General features: G+C 40.6%; 1 protein-coding gene across 3 annotated transcripts in view; it reads left to right on the top strand.

The window, feature by feature from the left end:
- LOC114561052 (ephrin type-B receptor 1) overlaps window positions 1-16,330 on the top strand; it is a 95,723-nt gene that overhangs the window by 343 nt on the left and 79,050 nt on the right. The gene's annotated exons all lie outside the window — the stretch shown is intronic.

The following is a 16,330-nucleotide window of genomic DNA, read 5'->3' as shown; positions in this document are numbered from 1 at the left end:
CAACTGACCGTTTTTTTTTTTTCATTATCCTATTCTATTCTTATCGACTTAGGGTATACAGTTTAACTTTGTGTAGAGCTCTGTACAGCGTTCAAACTGAAACTTAATGTGATATTTAGCCTAAGTGATTGCTTTAGGAATTGTCAGTAAGTTTTCTTGTTCGTCAGGGCGTGTTTGGGGTAGGTTTGAAAATTCCGGGAATTTTCAAGGTGGAAACTTTCCATTGAAATTAACGGTAATTTATGGGGAATAGCCTACATGGAAATTAAGGGTAAATAACGGAAAGAAAATGAAAATAAAGCAGTCAGGCTGTTTTTACCATGTCATATGCAGATAGAAAACGAACCATTTACCATATGATAATAAGATAGAATCCAGTAAGTTGCCCAATCAATCCATCTGTCAAATACAATGTGAAATGTTAAATGTGGTTGGATATCTAGCAGGTTCAGCAGGAGAAATTTACTTTGAAAAATCGAGCCGACAATGAGGGCTGTGTGCAAACTTAGGATTTAAGGTGAACAAATAATTTATTTATTTATTTATTTATTTTTACAATATGAATGGAAATAGATGAATTCACATGCTCAATCAAGCTGCATCCTACGAAGTAACAGCCAGCTAACAAAACTAGCAGAAGGTGTTAAGTTATAAACTGTGTAGCCTACTTTGCTTTATCTGCTGGTTAACTGAAATATCATAGAAAAAATATAAAATAGATACACTCCTGTGACATAATCAAAACTTACCTGAAAACATGCAGTCATTTGGCTCAGACAGTGCACTAGTGCAAGTCAATTAAATGGGCATACTTTTAACCAACCAGTCTTGTTTTTGTGTATTTCCACCCAAATAAATTCACTAAATACACACAAAATACGCTTTTGAAATTGTGCAAACATTCCATAATTCCTTATCTTTTTCTGTATTTTCCCGACCCTTTGCAACCCTAGTTTGGGGGTTTGATATGAGGGTTAATTTACCAGTTTTAGCTGTGGAATTTTGGACAGTACAGGAATGCAGCTGTGTCTTATTGGAGGTTGAAGACACTAAATGCCCATGAGTCACAGCACACATTTCTGTAATAAGAAAAGGTAACCTGCAGGCTTTGTTTGCTACTGCTCCTCAATACTCTTCTGAAAATGTTTATTCTACATTTATACAATCATTTAATTGTCTTTTAATAATCTTGAGGAACATAAAACACATGCAAAATACTACCAAGCATGAAATGGCATGTGTATTCCAAATTAAACATTATTAATCATAGAGCATTACATTATTATGATATTAAATCTAATTGCACTTTGTAATGGTCCCATGATATGTTTATGCTGTATCATATATTGTGTGGTGTTTAGTACCAGACATCAGGGGCGCAACTACCCATTGTCAGAGGGGTATGCAGCAACAATTTTGGCACTATCAACAGTTTATTTTGAAGTATATCAGCGACATTAACGGTTGCCCTTGGCAACCAAATTGTGACAAGTGGCAACCTAATCATCACCCCTGGTTGATGTGATTTGAGTGGTGAGGGGCTTTCCATCTCTGTCTGCACTATTTTTCCCCCAAAAAGGACACAGTGAATAGGTTGGTCAGCAGAACTTCAAACCATACTGGACATTTAGTTTGATGTGATCTAACTAATAGAACTCCTACCTGATGTCATCACTGGTCTCATCTCTACGTGATGCCATAGCCCACCTCATGTCTGTCTCATTCACTCCTTGCCTGTGTTCTTCTCCACTAAGACATATTGTCAAACAAACATTATGTAATAGATTTTTCATTATTATTTTTTCCATATTAATAATATTAAGAAATGAATCCGTTATCAAGTGGCTCCCCCTACACTTCCACCTAATGTTAGACCTACCTGTTGCCTTCCCCTGTCTTTCCTGATCCACCATCCTCACACCTGAATGAAATTAACTCACTGTTAAATATAGCAGCCTCAGTCCAATTCTTAAATCAGCCTAGTGATGGCATCAGATAAAACAACTATTATGCAGTAAGGTTGTGCTGCTGTTGAAATTACATTCACATTAGGTATTTTAAATATATATATTTTTTAAATATTTATTTATTTTTCTTCCTGTCATTTATTGTGCATGCTACCTTATATTTACGTTATTTTACCTTAATAAAATTGAGATATGTCATGCATGGGATTGGTACCATGAGGTTTAAACACTATCTAAATGTAGCTATCAACATTGGTTTGCATTAAGTTAGCAAACACTAGCCAGTCTGTTAACATGAATATTTGCAAGCCTCCAAGTTTGGTAGCAAATCTATGCATGATTCCATGGTAAACCAGAGTTATTGCATTAGTTATGTTTTCCAGATTCTTGTCATTTATTGTACATGCTACCTTATATTTACCAGTTTTCAGCTCCGCAACCTTGGTTATGCATATTCTAAGCTAGCTGTAAATGATTTAGAAACGCCCAAATATAGAGCTACAGCTAAATATAGAAAATACCAAAAAAATAATTAAAATATTTTGTTTTGTTATTTTTTTACCATCGCTTTGGCAACCCCCATGGTGCTGCGCCCCTATGCGCCGCATATTGTGCATACCTACTTTTTGCGCCACTGCCAGACATGACTGTGTTTTTCCCTTCTTAGTGCACTATAGTATTGCTAATAACATACTCGCTGCTGCTCAGCTGGAGCTTCAAAGTGAATCATAATTACATACTCCTGCTGCTCCTCACTAGGGTTGGGCATTGTTTTGATTTTAACAATTCTGATTCAGATTCTTCCTTTCGATTCTGGTTCTTATCGATTCTCGATTCCGATCCTTTGATGGGTGGAGTTAAAACGGGTCACGTGCTTATTTCACAGATCGGAGGAAAATTTTATTTTGATTGAACGGTGATTTACAGTTTTAGTGGGCTTTTTCAACGTAAAATAAAGCCACCCTTTAGAGCGCCGCTTGCTGTGCTCCATTGCCGCGACACAACAAGCGCCTGGAAGTACAGTGGCCGCTACGGAAACCAAAACATACGCGTGTTAAATTTGGAACCGATGATCGGATTCGAAACCAAATTTTCTAAACCATTCCAATTTTTGAAACGGTTCCAAGTTGGAACTGGTTCTCGAAGCCCAATCCTACTCCTCACAGAGAATCAGCTCCTGCTTCTTCACAATCATCACCTGCAGCTGCTGCTCCTGTCTGAGAATACCTCACTGCTGCTGCTTCTCCCCAAGAATTACCCACTGCTGCTCCTGTTAATTCTCTCCAAGCATGTGCCACTGCTTCACTCCAGGCATCACATTATACTCCTGCTTCTCTTACTCCTCCCCAAGCATCACCTCCTGCTTCTCTTGCTGCACCTCACCAACTATCACCTCCTGCTAATTCTGCCAAAGGATTACCGACTGATGCTCCTGCTGCTCCTCACGCAGTATCAGAGCCCAAGCTTCCCCTTCCTGCTGCTCCCCAAGCATTAGCTGTTGCTCCTTGTGCCATTTCTCCCCAAGCATCACTGTTGTTGCTGCTGCTTCTCGCTAATCATCACCTCCTGTTCCTCGTCCTTCAAGCATCAAATTCTACTCCTGCTCTTCTACTTCTCCTCTTTCTTAAGATCCACCTCATCCTCTTCCAGCCTCTCAGCAACCATGCTCTTTCTTCTACTCTTCTCCAAGCATCTCCAGGGTTTCCCCCAGTAAGCCTGGTGGCCCACTGGGCTGAAGTTGCCCCCCCACTGGGCCTAAGCCACTGAGAATTATTGTTTAGTGCATTTTTAAGACAATTTTTTAAAAACTACAGTTACAGTGGAGCGGCTCGATGGGAAACTTAGACGTAGTCATATTTTCAAATCTCCCAGTTAGCTTTTAGCACTGACTTAATGTAGGGCCCTATGCAATCTGTATTATAGCTTTTTTAAATTCTCAATTTCGCGATTTCGTCCGTGATTCTGTTTTCAAAGAAACAATTTGGCTCTACATTAATGCTGCCATCAGTCTGTGACTGGCCCGAGCCGGGCCCTCGTCGGAAATAAATAGACACTTTCCACCGGGTTAAACAATGTTTCTGGGGGAAACACTGCCACGGTCCTGCTGCTCGTTCCCAAGAATCACTTGTCTTTTCACAAATACTACTCCTGCTGCTCCTCTCAGAGCAATACCTATTGATTATTTTAGTGTTCCTTCCAAATAATCACTTGTCGCTCCTGTTCGTTATCACCAAACATCAGCTTCTGCTCCTGCAACTCTCCAAGCATAATCTCCAGCTGCAGTTTAAATTCTGCTCCAGCTGCTCTTCCTCGAAGCATCACTTCCTCCTCAGTCATCACCTCCTTGCTTCTTCTTGATATCCTACCCAAGCAACCCTACTGTTTCTCCCTTTGCTCCTGTCCATGTATGTCCCTCTGCCGTTCCTCCTATCATGTCCTGCACCACCTGCTGCTCTTTCTTACGCTTCACCTGCTGCTCCTGCAGCATCCCTTGCTCTGGCTACCCCTCTGACATTCCTGCTTTCTGTTCTTCCTGCTGATCCTCGCCAAGCAGCTCCTGCTGCTCTTGCCTCTGCTGCTCCTGCTCAAGATCTCCCCTTCTCCTCCTCTTCTTATTCTCCTACATCTTCTTCCAAGTCCTCTACCTCGCCGGCTTTCGACTTCCTCCTCTTCACATTCCTTTCCTTCGTCTCCTGTGCCTCCTGCAGCATTCTCCGCTCCCATGTCCTTTACGGCGTCTCCTCCTGTTCCTCCTGCTGCTGCTTCTGCTGTTGTCCCTTATGGAAGCGCTAGATTAGTCCGCTGCTGTGTTTTAATGGTGCACGTAATGACAGGCTCTGTAGTGAGTCTCCCCCATTATGAGACATGTGAATGTGTTGAAAGGCAAGTCTATTTTGATTAAACAGAACGCTGTGTGTGTGTGTGTGTGTGTGTGTGTGTGTGTGTGTGTGTGTGTGTGTGTGTGTGTGTGAGAGAGAGAGGTAGGAGGTTAAGATGTAGAGGAGAGACACAGGTACAGTGTGGGTTGTTTTGTGGTCATGGTGGCCTTTTCATGGTAAGTAGGTGCTTAATGAACTGATGTATAAGCTGATCTGAGTCTGATGGTGTATAATAGACCCACTGCTGACACAGTCAGTGCTATTATCTCTGGTCTGTGTCCACTGTCACACTTCTCTTCTGCCTATGACATATCAGATAATTGTGAAAAACATCACATTTACCAAATAGACTTTCGTGTCACTTTTTCTTTTTTTTAATCTTTTTTTTTCTCAGTTTTATCCTCTTTTGTCACTGATTTGGAGGGGAGGGGTTTAAGGGGTAGGCGGAAGGGGAGTGATATTTCTAGTAAGCTGGACCCACAGGCCACTGCTCCAAAGCCTGGCATCACCACACAGCTAGCATACAATAATATCTTCCATGAGTTCACCTGGAACTCCCAAACAGCAAGTATGTTTAGTTTAGTCTGTTTCTCTCTGCTGGAACAAGCGCTAATGTTAGCTAATTGTCTTCCGGGCTGGTCGACGTTCTTCTTCTTGGGCATTTAGCGGCAGACTAAAACACTTGTAGGCGTATATGCTGCCCATGTCATGTTCGGAAGATTTGCATTCCCTGGTACCTACGGGACCTGCCGTACTGTAGAAAAACGAGTCATGTTTTCAGAATTTTGGTATTGATTTGGTGGCAACCAAATGATCTTGTGGCATCCGTAAACAAAAGTATAAGGAATACATCACTCTGGCTATAGCTGTTTGCTGTCTTCTATGCTGCACACAAATACACTGACCTTTACATTCCCTCAGGATTTATACCTTTTCATAGAGCCCAAAATGCAGTACAGTAGTCCAGCATTTGACCCTGTCATTTTGAAAGTCAATGCAAACCCTGACCCAGCAAATCTTGTTGGGTATAAGTGCTACATATCCCACAAACAAGGCTTGGGAGTGGTGGCAAAGTCATCTGTGTCTGAACCAAAAGCCCAGTCAGCAGCAGGCTCTGTCACAGAATTTGCTGATTTGTGTCAGTGTTGAGTGTCGAGGGGTCGAGGAGTTAATTTCTTTCGTCTTTTTCATGCAAGAGCTGCTACTGTAGTCGGAGCCTAATTTAGAAATCCTGAATTTGTGTGTTGATGAGGCATGGTTACATGTAAAATATGCACTGTAGATATGATTCCACTGCACATATCATTTCTGCTCCTACACGTAAACTATTTTGGTCCTTTTCCCCCGGAGCCTGAACACATACGTGCTGTGCACCATCTGTCATCTTGTGGGAATGCTAAAGGTTAAACATCGTTGATCCTGTTTTTAGATGCTGTTATTAACATGACTTTGTTTGATATGTTCGATATGAGCGTGTGTGTGTGTGTGCGCAACTAATGATGAACAAATGATCTCCTCTGGGAAACCTATCACACACTTATTGCTAAGAGAAATGCAGATGAGACTCTGCACGTACGGAGCACTGCCGCCACACATACATATACACACATACCGTACCCTGCACCATCCTCTGCCAGCTCATGTTTTAAAGATGTGGTTTCTATATTCATCTGGTGACAGGTTATCAATGTGACAGACAGACAGTTGAACTGGGGAAAAGTGGGAGCCTGGAAGAAGATCCATCTCACCAGTCCTGAGGCTTTTACTTCAGTGTTTCCCAGTCTATTTTTCCTCAGGGCCTCCCATCAGTACTAAATATTTATTTCCACCCAGCGTTCAAATTGTTTCAAAATAAAATTTCTTCCGTATGGTACTTGGAACCTGTGGGAATATTTGCCTTTTTGTTGAGAGACTCAGAGTCTTGGGTTCTGGCACTGTGTTTCCCACAGCGAATTGGGCATCAAGAGACAATTTCAGATCAGTCTGGTATAAGGATAGGCCGATTATCGCCCCCTGGACGATTATCAGTTCATTTTTTGGCAGTTTGCAGATTATCTGTATTGGCATTTTATTTGCCTGATAGCCGATAAGGTTAATTAATTATAAAAGTGCGCTACCTTGGCTCTGCTACAGCTCTGTGTCTGTCCCTCTGCTTCGGTTTCACTCGCCACTCACTCTGACTTAGTGTCCTGCCCACAACACTATCTGACTATCTTTAACTCTGTATTATGTTAAACATTTTTAATTTATTAAATAATTGCTTAAAGCATTTGAACAAAGTTTTGTGTTGGATTTTGTAACTTTCCACATTCCAAAATCTTAATTTTGACTTAAAGATTTTCATTTTCACATGCATATCGGTTCCAAATATCAGTTATCGGTTTTATTAACAACTAATCAGTATCGGTTATCCATACCCAGGCTATTCAACTTCAGTATTACAGCTTTCAGTGGTTCAAAAAGTAATTTAACAAAACATCAATGCTCAATATTTACTGAGATGTGATTAATAAGTGTGAAAATATATCCTTAACTATGAATCGTCTTCACACCTTGGCTGTGAATTTTCACACAACTCACAATCCTCTTCTTGTATTCGAGGAAGAACTTGTTGTGATGAGTCACGTCAGTTACTGAGGAAAGATAGCTTTTTTCAATGCATACTATTGACAACATTTCTATACCAAATGTTTGGTTCACATTGTAGGCTACATCTTTGTCTGATGTGGATTTTATCTGTGCATCATGATCTAAAATAGTTTATGCTGTATCTGCAGCTGTACCCAGTTTGAAAATGTTTTAATCTTTAAGTCCCAATTGTAAGTCTCAAGTAGGGCACAACTAAGTCAACTACAAGTCTTCATTTGCAAATCACAAGTCCAGATGCAAGTTTTTTAAGTCCATTACAGTTACATAGCATTTGAACATTTTCCATTCAAAGCTGTATTAAAAGTACTTACACAGTTAACCACACTTAAACAGTCCCTACAATGCGTAGGCCAAATAACTATCTATTCAGGCTGCCTGACACTGTCTTATTCATTTTCTATTGTTCCAAGATTTTACAGTTCAGGGGTGAAGGGTTGAAAAGTAAACATCTTTTGGCAGCCAAGTCCTCAAGCTAAATCTAAAGTCTAAAGTTCTGGCTGTAGCAAAACCAGTACTGTTCAATTGGGTTACATACATATATACACAAACCTTATTTGGCTTGCAGTATTGTAATTGATTCCAGGACCATAACATAAAAACTTGAAACCCTTAATTGATCCTAAAATGTAGAGAATACATTGGTGTCTGTACATACAATGTAAACCTTGAATTGTGGTAATCTTTTTTTGGTGGGGGCCACTTCAGGGCAGCACAACAATCTGTAAACACATTTACATATTATTACCTTATTAAGTTGATGTACTGTGTGCTAACAATTCCTTGTTAATACATACAGCAGATACGAAGCAACATTAGCATTAATTTAAAGTCTTATTTCTGTCCACCTGATGAATCAAAGTCCAATATTCACTCCTCTTTTAGCTCAGTTTTGTTCTCCACCAACTTCTGAGGGAAATATATGGCTCTTTAGCTGCTTAATGCTCCACTATGTTCACCAGAGTAGTGGCTAACTTTGGCTGCCTGTCATTTGAAGCTCGGCAGGTAGTGTACGGTCAGTTTAAGTGTTTTTTTTTTTGTACGGTCAGTAAGTGCTTTTCTGCTGCTGAAAACAGCTGCCTGTGTTGGAAATGAGGTTGAGAGCAGTGAGAGTGAATCAAACGACCAAAAACAAAACAATGAGCTGAGAGACACTACAATTCTCAGTAGCGCTGAGGGGATTATAGGAGCTTTAAGCTTGACATGGAAAATCTGTGCTGCTGTCTGACCTCTGAGGGGAATGCTATGGCTTATAGGCATCGAATGTTGTGAGTGTTGCCCGCTGTACAACCTGCTCAATGACTATATTGTTTATATCAACAACAGTCAAACAACATCTAAAGCACCTTTTTAACAAACATTTAACTATAATCACTATTTCTCCTCCGCAGCTGCCAACACTGACATGTTTTAAAAAAAACGTAAATTTATTTTAGCTGTAGAGAAGCAGAAGGCTGGCGCATTATGAAACACTTCACCACCTAAATGTATTTGCATAACAAACGAGTCTAAATAGATTATTTTCCCCAATAAGAGACTAATACAGAGCATTGGTGGGCATAAAAGGAATGTAAGAATCCTTTGTTTTCATCTAAAATTCTCCCTTTCCCTTCACTTGGGTCCATTATGCTGTCACTTCAACTAATTTGCAGCTCAAAGAGTCACATCATTACAAAGCTATATTAGACAGATGGCAAGGGCATGCTCCTTGAGTTGTTCTGTCTTCTCTTTTTCAACATGCAAGGTAAGCCATAGTGTCAATTACCCTTTGTTTCAGGCAACGACACTCTTGCGGTCGTTGACTTCACCAATAAAAAAACATCCTATTTTATTTTTTACCTCTGGCCTCCCACTGATTTATCTACCTGCCGGCCGTAGAGAAGAAAAAAACAGAAGAAATGAAAATTTGAAATATCCATTCACTGCTTTAAATGCAAATTAGCATAAAGGGAAGCAAATATTGCTCCAGATGGCAGTTCTATAGTTTTCCTGTAGTGATGGCACAGTACCATTATTACACCTCAGAAAAACAGTGTAACAGGTGGATTCTTGTGTAGTACTGACATGCAATATACACAATGTTAAAGTGCTCATATTATGCTCATTTTCAGGTTCATAATTGTATTTAGAGGTTATATCAGAATAGGTTTACATGGTTTAATTTTCAAAAAACACCATATTTTTGTTGTACTGCACATTGCTGCAGCTCCTCTTTTCACCCTGTGTGTTGAGCTCTCTGTTTTAGCTACAGAGCGAGGCATCACATTTCTATTCCATCTTTGTTAGGAGTCACACATGGGCAGTACTTAGGTAAGGACTACTACCCAGTCAGTTGCAGAGTATGAGGGTGTGCCATGCTAGCAGCTAGGCGAGCATTATAACGTGTGTTACAAAGTGACGCACATTTGTCTCTGAAGTAAAGGCTGGACTACAATAGAGCTGTTTGGAGCAGTTTGTGAACATTGTTTTCTGTTGAAGATGGTAAGTCTCTTTTGGGTGGACGTTGGGCTTTTTCACTTTCAAAAAAGATGTATAACACAATAAAGGGAAACAATAACAAATAAGGGGAAAAAGCCAAAAAGCATAATATGAGCCCAGTAATACACTTCTTTTAAAGAACAGCATGTTTATATTAGGGCATCAGCTAAGTATTATTTTCAGTATTGTTTAATCTTATTTTGTTGGCTTTATTGACTGTTTGCTTTATTTATAAAATAAAAATAATACATAAATAATAAAATAAAAAATAAAATGTCAAAATTTATTGTAAAATACCTGTCACATGTTCCCAGATCCCAAGGGGACTCGTTGATTGCTTTTTATATATATAATAAAAAATGTACATTGATGTAAAACCGCGAAAAGAAAAAAATGCTCACATCTGCAAAGCTGGAATCAGTGAATGTTGTTTTCTAAATTGCCAACAACATAATGAAAACTTATCAGAAAAAAACAAACACATGAACAAACATCAATGTGATTAAAAACTACCTAAAATGACAGAAACCATCTGTAATGTTTTTTATTTGATGTGTACTTTTTTAGTTTGACCCATGTCCCGCTACTAACACGGAGCGGGCGGGTTTATGACGTAAACTGCAGCCGGCCACTAGGGGGTGATATTTTGGCTTGACTTCTGAGGAGCTGTCATGTTGTCCATCTTAAAGTCTATGCTCCAAACTATACACTGATAAAGTGTTAAATTATATTGTTTTAAATGTGTTAATACAGAAGACGTGACGTGTGGGTGAGGAGGCTTTGAAGATGTTTAACGCTTGTGTTTTTTTTGACGTTTCTGACGCCTTATTTTCACAGTTTGTTTTTGCCTTTTCCAACGTTTTAAATTGTTAAATTTTTCTTCTGCACATTTTCAGCACTTATTTCTACATCCCATATTTTCTGATATAAAACCAAAATTGAAAACGGGTCAATGTGACCCAAAGTCAACACAATTGTTAAAAGCATCTTTGCTGGCGCTGAGTAATGTAACTAGATACGTTTGCTGTTGAGCAATTGATAGTATCATAGCAGTGTTAAAAGTACACCCTTCTATTCTGTTCTTGTTGTTTCTTCCTTCTGCATGCTGCATACTGCAGCTCTGAGCTTTAGACCTTTATAGCTCAGCATATGATTGAACATAATGGCCCATTATTTATTTGCTGGTTGAGAGTGGGCCCTCTGCCAGCCTCTTCAGGGTTCCTGCTGTGGGCATATGGTCTCACAGATAGCCCTGCTGGATATTAAGGACTGTGTCACTGTTGAAGCAAAAGAAAAGGGGGGAGAGGACATAATGGGTGAGACAGTGCACATCAGTGCATTTGCCTCACCTTGAAAAGGTTGGGGGGAGAAGTGCCTCATCAGTAATTTTAATCAGTTTTAATTTGAAAGTAATGTTAAACAGTAAAATGTGTTCAGTGAATGGATTAAAGGATAGGTTTCCAATTTTCCAAGTCTGTTGTAAAACATTATTCCGGTGCCCATATGAATGAGGAAAGAGGTTTTGCTTTCTCTAAGACCTTATTCCCTCGTAATGTACTTCCAACCTAAGTAATGGGGTACAAATTCCACAGCCCTCGATCGGTGGAAAAGGCAAATCAATTTGATATCTTGCCAAATTACAATCTTCTTAGTATTAAATGTCCTCTTTGTGTTTCCCTGTTAAGCTGCAGTGGAGGAATAGTAACAAGAAGACAGATTTTCTTTTAAAAAAGGCTGTACCTTTGGAAGACCTTTTGGATTTTTATCTCCCATCACTTACATTGGAAGTGCATTAAAAATGGATCTTCAAATGGCTCGTATGAACAGGAGAAATAATTACAGCAAGAAAAAAACCTCTTTCAATAATTATATAAGCACTTGACTATTGTTTTAAGATGGACTTGAAAATGTGTGAAACTTTCATCTAATCATTTAGTCAAAATCATTACAATTACTAACAATGTCCAAGTGACAAAGGTGATGTCAACCTACAGGGAAAAAAAACCATAAAATAATTTATTTACGAAGATAAAACGGAGAAAAGCACAATATTTGTGAAGCCGGGAGCAGCAAATGTCTTTTCTTGATTAATGATGTTGTGGCATTTTTGCAATTGAACTTTGACAAAAGAGGAAGAAGACAACAATAGCTTACATATGACATATTACATCATACTTTTTTGATGCTTAGAGCATCATACGCAAAAGCAAAGATTAGTTAGAAATGTGAGAACCCAATAAAACCTGCTCACCGCCTTCATACCTTGGAGCAGTCCCATCCTGTTTTGGTCAACCTTCCTTCAGCCAAGGTGATTTCTCATCATCTTGACATTTCAGACAACAACTAACCGAATTCTGAGCTGGCACTCCCAGGGGTCAAGCTTAAACCATGCATAACATCTCCTGGAGATGAGGCTGCCTCCCTTGATTGCAACTGTCCTTCACCACTAACGGAGCGAGCTGGAAAATCAAACTTTTCCCGAACCCCGTGGGGAGGTGGGCCACAACATCATGGCCACCAACACAACTCAGCAAAGATTGTTCTTGCTCGGGCTTTAACTTCTGGATATTCGGCAGCGTTGCCACAACGGACCGAATGGCTTCGCTCGCATCTTTCTCCGCTGCCATTACGGAACTACAACTCAAACTAGCGCACAACCTCAACATCATCGTTCTCAGCCACTCCCTCTGTTCGCTGATTGGACAGGTAAAGATTGGCCGAAGAAAACCCTTGCATATACCGCAAACCCAGTCGGCGTACTGAAGGAAAATGAAAATTGAGTGGAAGTATGTAGGAGGGCGGAGCCAGGCTACCGTAGGGCTGGGTATCGTTACCAATACCGTGACTTCGATACCAGTTCCTAAACATTACTTTTTTTCTATACCGATGTTATAAAACAAAAAGAAATTAAAACATTACACATTACGGCACAAATCTTTTTATTTTTCAGCTCCTACTACGTGAGCCCCGTCTCTGTGTAACGTAAAGTTTTTCCTGCCTGCCTCTACGACATGTAACGTTAGACAGCCAATCACAAACGTTATTAGATCTTGGTAGAAGCATGCTTATTGGCTCACTGACGCTGAGGAGATTTACTCCTTATGTATTGAAATTAGATTAGGTATCTAATGGCGAGGCATTTTTCGATACTCGATACTTTAGATGCAATTCGGTCAGTGCCTAAAAAGTATTGAGTTCGGTACCCAGCCCTAGTGGCCCGGGTTTTGAGTTCTATCAAATAAATGCCAAAAAATTATCAAAAAAATAGTCTTAAAAAAAGCATTATCCTCTTTATTTGTAGTGATTAAATAAAGCAACACCAGTTCATAGTTGTAGTTCTCCATCTGCAGAGAGTACAGAACATGTAACATTGTCCAGTGTTTCTAACTCTTTAAACTTTAAATTTGATCAATTCACACTAGGTTGACCAAGCGCCTTTTGCTCTTTTATAGCAGCTTCACACTTGCTCTGCTTCATCCACACCCTGCCTTTTACAGCCACAGGCTTCTGTACTGTTGGCCGCTAAGCTGCTCTACTGGAGCAGTAGGGCATTCAGTGGTTCTGCCAGGGAACAGAAGGAAACTGACCGCAAGAAAAAGGAAGGATTATTGTACAGGTCCGACATGTGTAGTCTGAGTGTTGGCTTTTGTCTGGTAAAATGTCACAAGCTTGAACAGTGCACGTATCATGACCCCACATTTCAGGCTTTGTGTGCTCATGTTTTTTTATTTCTTGTTCTCCTTTAAAAAATATTCATCACAACAGGAGCAAAGCAAAAAACCAGGGCAGAGCAGACAGGCGACTGGGGCAAATTTAGTTTGAGAGTTTTACTCTGCACGACATCTGTTATGATAGCAAATCTCCTGAGAGATGGAGAGAGCAAAAGAGGGATAGAGGAGGACAGAAAATGAGTTAAAGCAAAGTAAAAGACATAAATACAGAGGCGATGAACCCAGCGGTTAGCCCTCTGCAGTTTGATATATGGAGCAGAGAGCCAATAAGTGTCAGGTCCCTCCCACTAGGACCCATTTTAACAAGCTCTTAGTGTTTGAGTGGCTGTTAGCAGGTTTATTATACAGCCTGGCAATTTCTGACTGCTGTAGAATTTAAAATGTAAAGCTCTCAACACATACGTAGGTATACACAAGTAAGCAAGATATAGCAGCCTCTTTCCATAAGTATCTTCAGTTGTGTGAGCTTTTGCTCAACCATCAAAATACTTATGCTTTTATATTATTATTCTTTAAGTTATTTAAAGTGTAAGCACGGCACATCAGTCTACATCAGTCTCCACTGACTTAAATTGTAAATTCAGAAATTATTAATTTTACACAGTAGCTATCACATTAAAGTGAGTAACCAGCAAAAATAGAGCCATGTTTAGAAAGTAATGCAGTCCAATTAAGAAAAAAAAAAACTGTAGTTTGTGGTGTTGCATTGGATTACATTTTGTTAGCTGTTTCCAATATTTAGGTTAACAAAATAATGTCTCAAACAGAGACAAAATGTGTTTAGTTTCTCTATGGCCTTGGCAGGCTGAGCAGCACTGTCTTATCATACAGCTGTTACGTCTCCCGTTGTTAAGGTATTCATGTCAGACCCAAATGCAGAGACAGCAGGCAGTGATGAGCTTGAGGATTTAATACAATAAAATCCATACAAACAAAAGGAGTCCTGAACACAGCAGGTAAAAGTAATCCAAAACGTAGTGGAAGTAAAAAAAAAAACAGGAATCACAAGAAACAGGAACACAGAGACAAAAAGGTAGACTACAAACACACAATCCAATACAGAACAATGATCTGACACTAGACAAAAAAAAGCAAAAAGTCAACCCAGGGAGGGCGGAGGGGGTCTGGAAGAGGGACGATCAGAAAGGTCAAAAAGCAAACCCATGGAGAGGTAAGGGAGAACAAAAATAGGTACGCTGGAACAGGTGACAGCAGGGCTCGGGAGATGAGGACAGTGGAACCCGGGTACCGGGGAACTGAGGACCGTGGAACTCGGGGACCGGGGAACTGAGGACAGTGGAACTCGGGGACCGGGGAACTGAGGACAGTGGAACTCGGGGACCGGGGAACTGAGGACAGAGGAACTCGGGGACCCGGGGGCTGCTAGCAGCAGCAAAGGCAGAATCCCTCTGGCGGCCGAGCACGACGGCAAAGACTCTCTGGAGAAAGAGAACCCGGCCAAGGCCAAGTGGGCCAAGCGGGCCAATCAAACCAATCCCAGTTGTTGCGGTCTGCATCGCCACGACGTGAAGTTACATTTCTGGGGCGGTGCACATCAGGCTACGTCATAGGGTCCCTATCTACGCTTACCTACCTACGTACAGTACTTACGGCGTGGATTCAACGCAGAACCATAAATCAAGCTTTACTCTAAACTGCTTCTCAGAGTGTACTGTACCTATTGAAGACCACAGCAAAAAGTAGCACTCAGTCGGGGACCCAATTTATACTTGAACACTGACAAACTGTGCTTCAAGACCCACAGAAAGTAAAAGACAGCGGTGAAGGGGCAGAGGTCAATATGGGGAGGGAGAGAAGCAGAGATTCACAGAGGAAATGTGAAGTTGGATGCAGCTGCAGGGTTGCAGTCAGTCCTCAGGGTGGATCCAGGAGGAGACACGGGCACATCTCTGACAGCAGGTCAAATTCTGTGTGTGTGCGTATGTGTATAAATGCACTCAAGCGAAGCAGTGCGGTTGACTAGACACCAACACTTGACTTTGATGACCCTCACACACACACACACACACACACACACACACACACACACACACACACACACACACACACACACACACACACACACACACACACACACACACACACACTTAAAGGCATACCCTTCACACTTACTCTGCATCAGCAAGGTCCAGATGATGAGTGTGGTACTCATCAAAGTGACATGGAAACACTGCTGATGGTTGAACTAAAATCAGAGGGGGGAAAAAAAAAAGACAAGTGTCATTTCTGAAGCTGTATACTAACAAATTTCACTTTTATTTTTTTTTTTTCTGAGATTTATGGCAAGAAAATGTAACCCCCGTCTCTCGTTCCTCAAACCCCCGCTCCGCAACTGATCCTCCTCAGGTTTCTTCCTCAAGGAGCAAACTTAAAACTCCCCTCCCACGGCCAAACATATCCCTCACATTCCTGAAATTGTTTAGGTATGCTTGGTTTACCTTAGCTTGCATGCAGAATTTACATAATCATCTTCACTGACTCAGAAAATAGCTGTGGCGTGTCACGGTACACAGGTGACCTTGGCGAACTAGGCCACTTAAATTACACCTCGTGGCTCAATCTTGAGCTCTTCACCTCTGTGACACAAACCTGGTGAGTGTATGAACAG

This window comes from Perca flavescens, chromosome 9 (assembly GCF_004354835.1).
Source record: "Perca flavescens isolate YP-PL-M2 chromosome 9, PFLA_1.0, whole genome shotgun sequence".
NCBI classification, from domain to species: Eukaryota; Metazoa; Chordata; class Actinopteri; order Perciformes; family Percidae; genus Perca; species Perca flavescens.
Note: the sequence above shows the minus strand (reverse complement) of the source record. Positions and strands in the feature narration are given on the sequence as shown.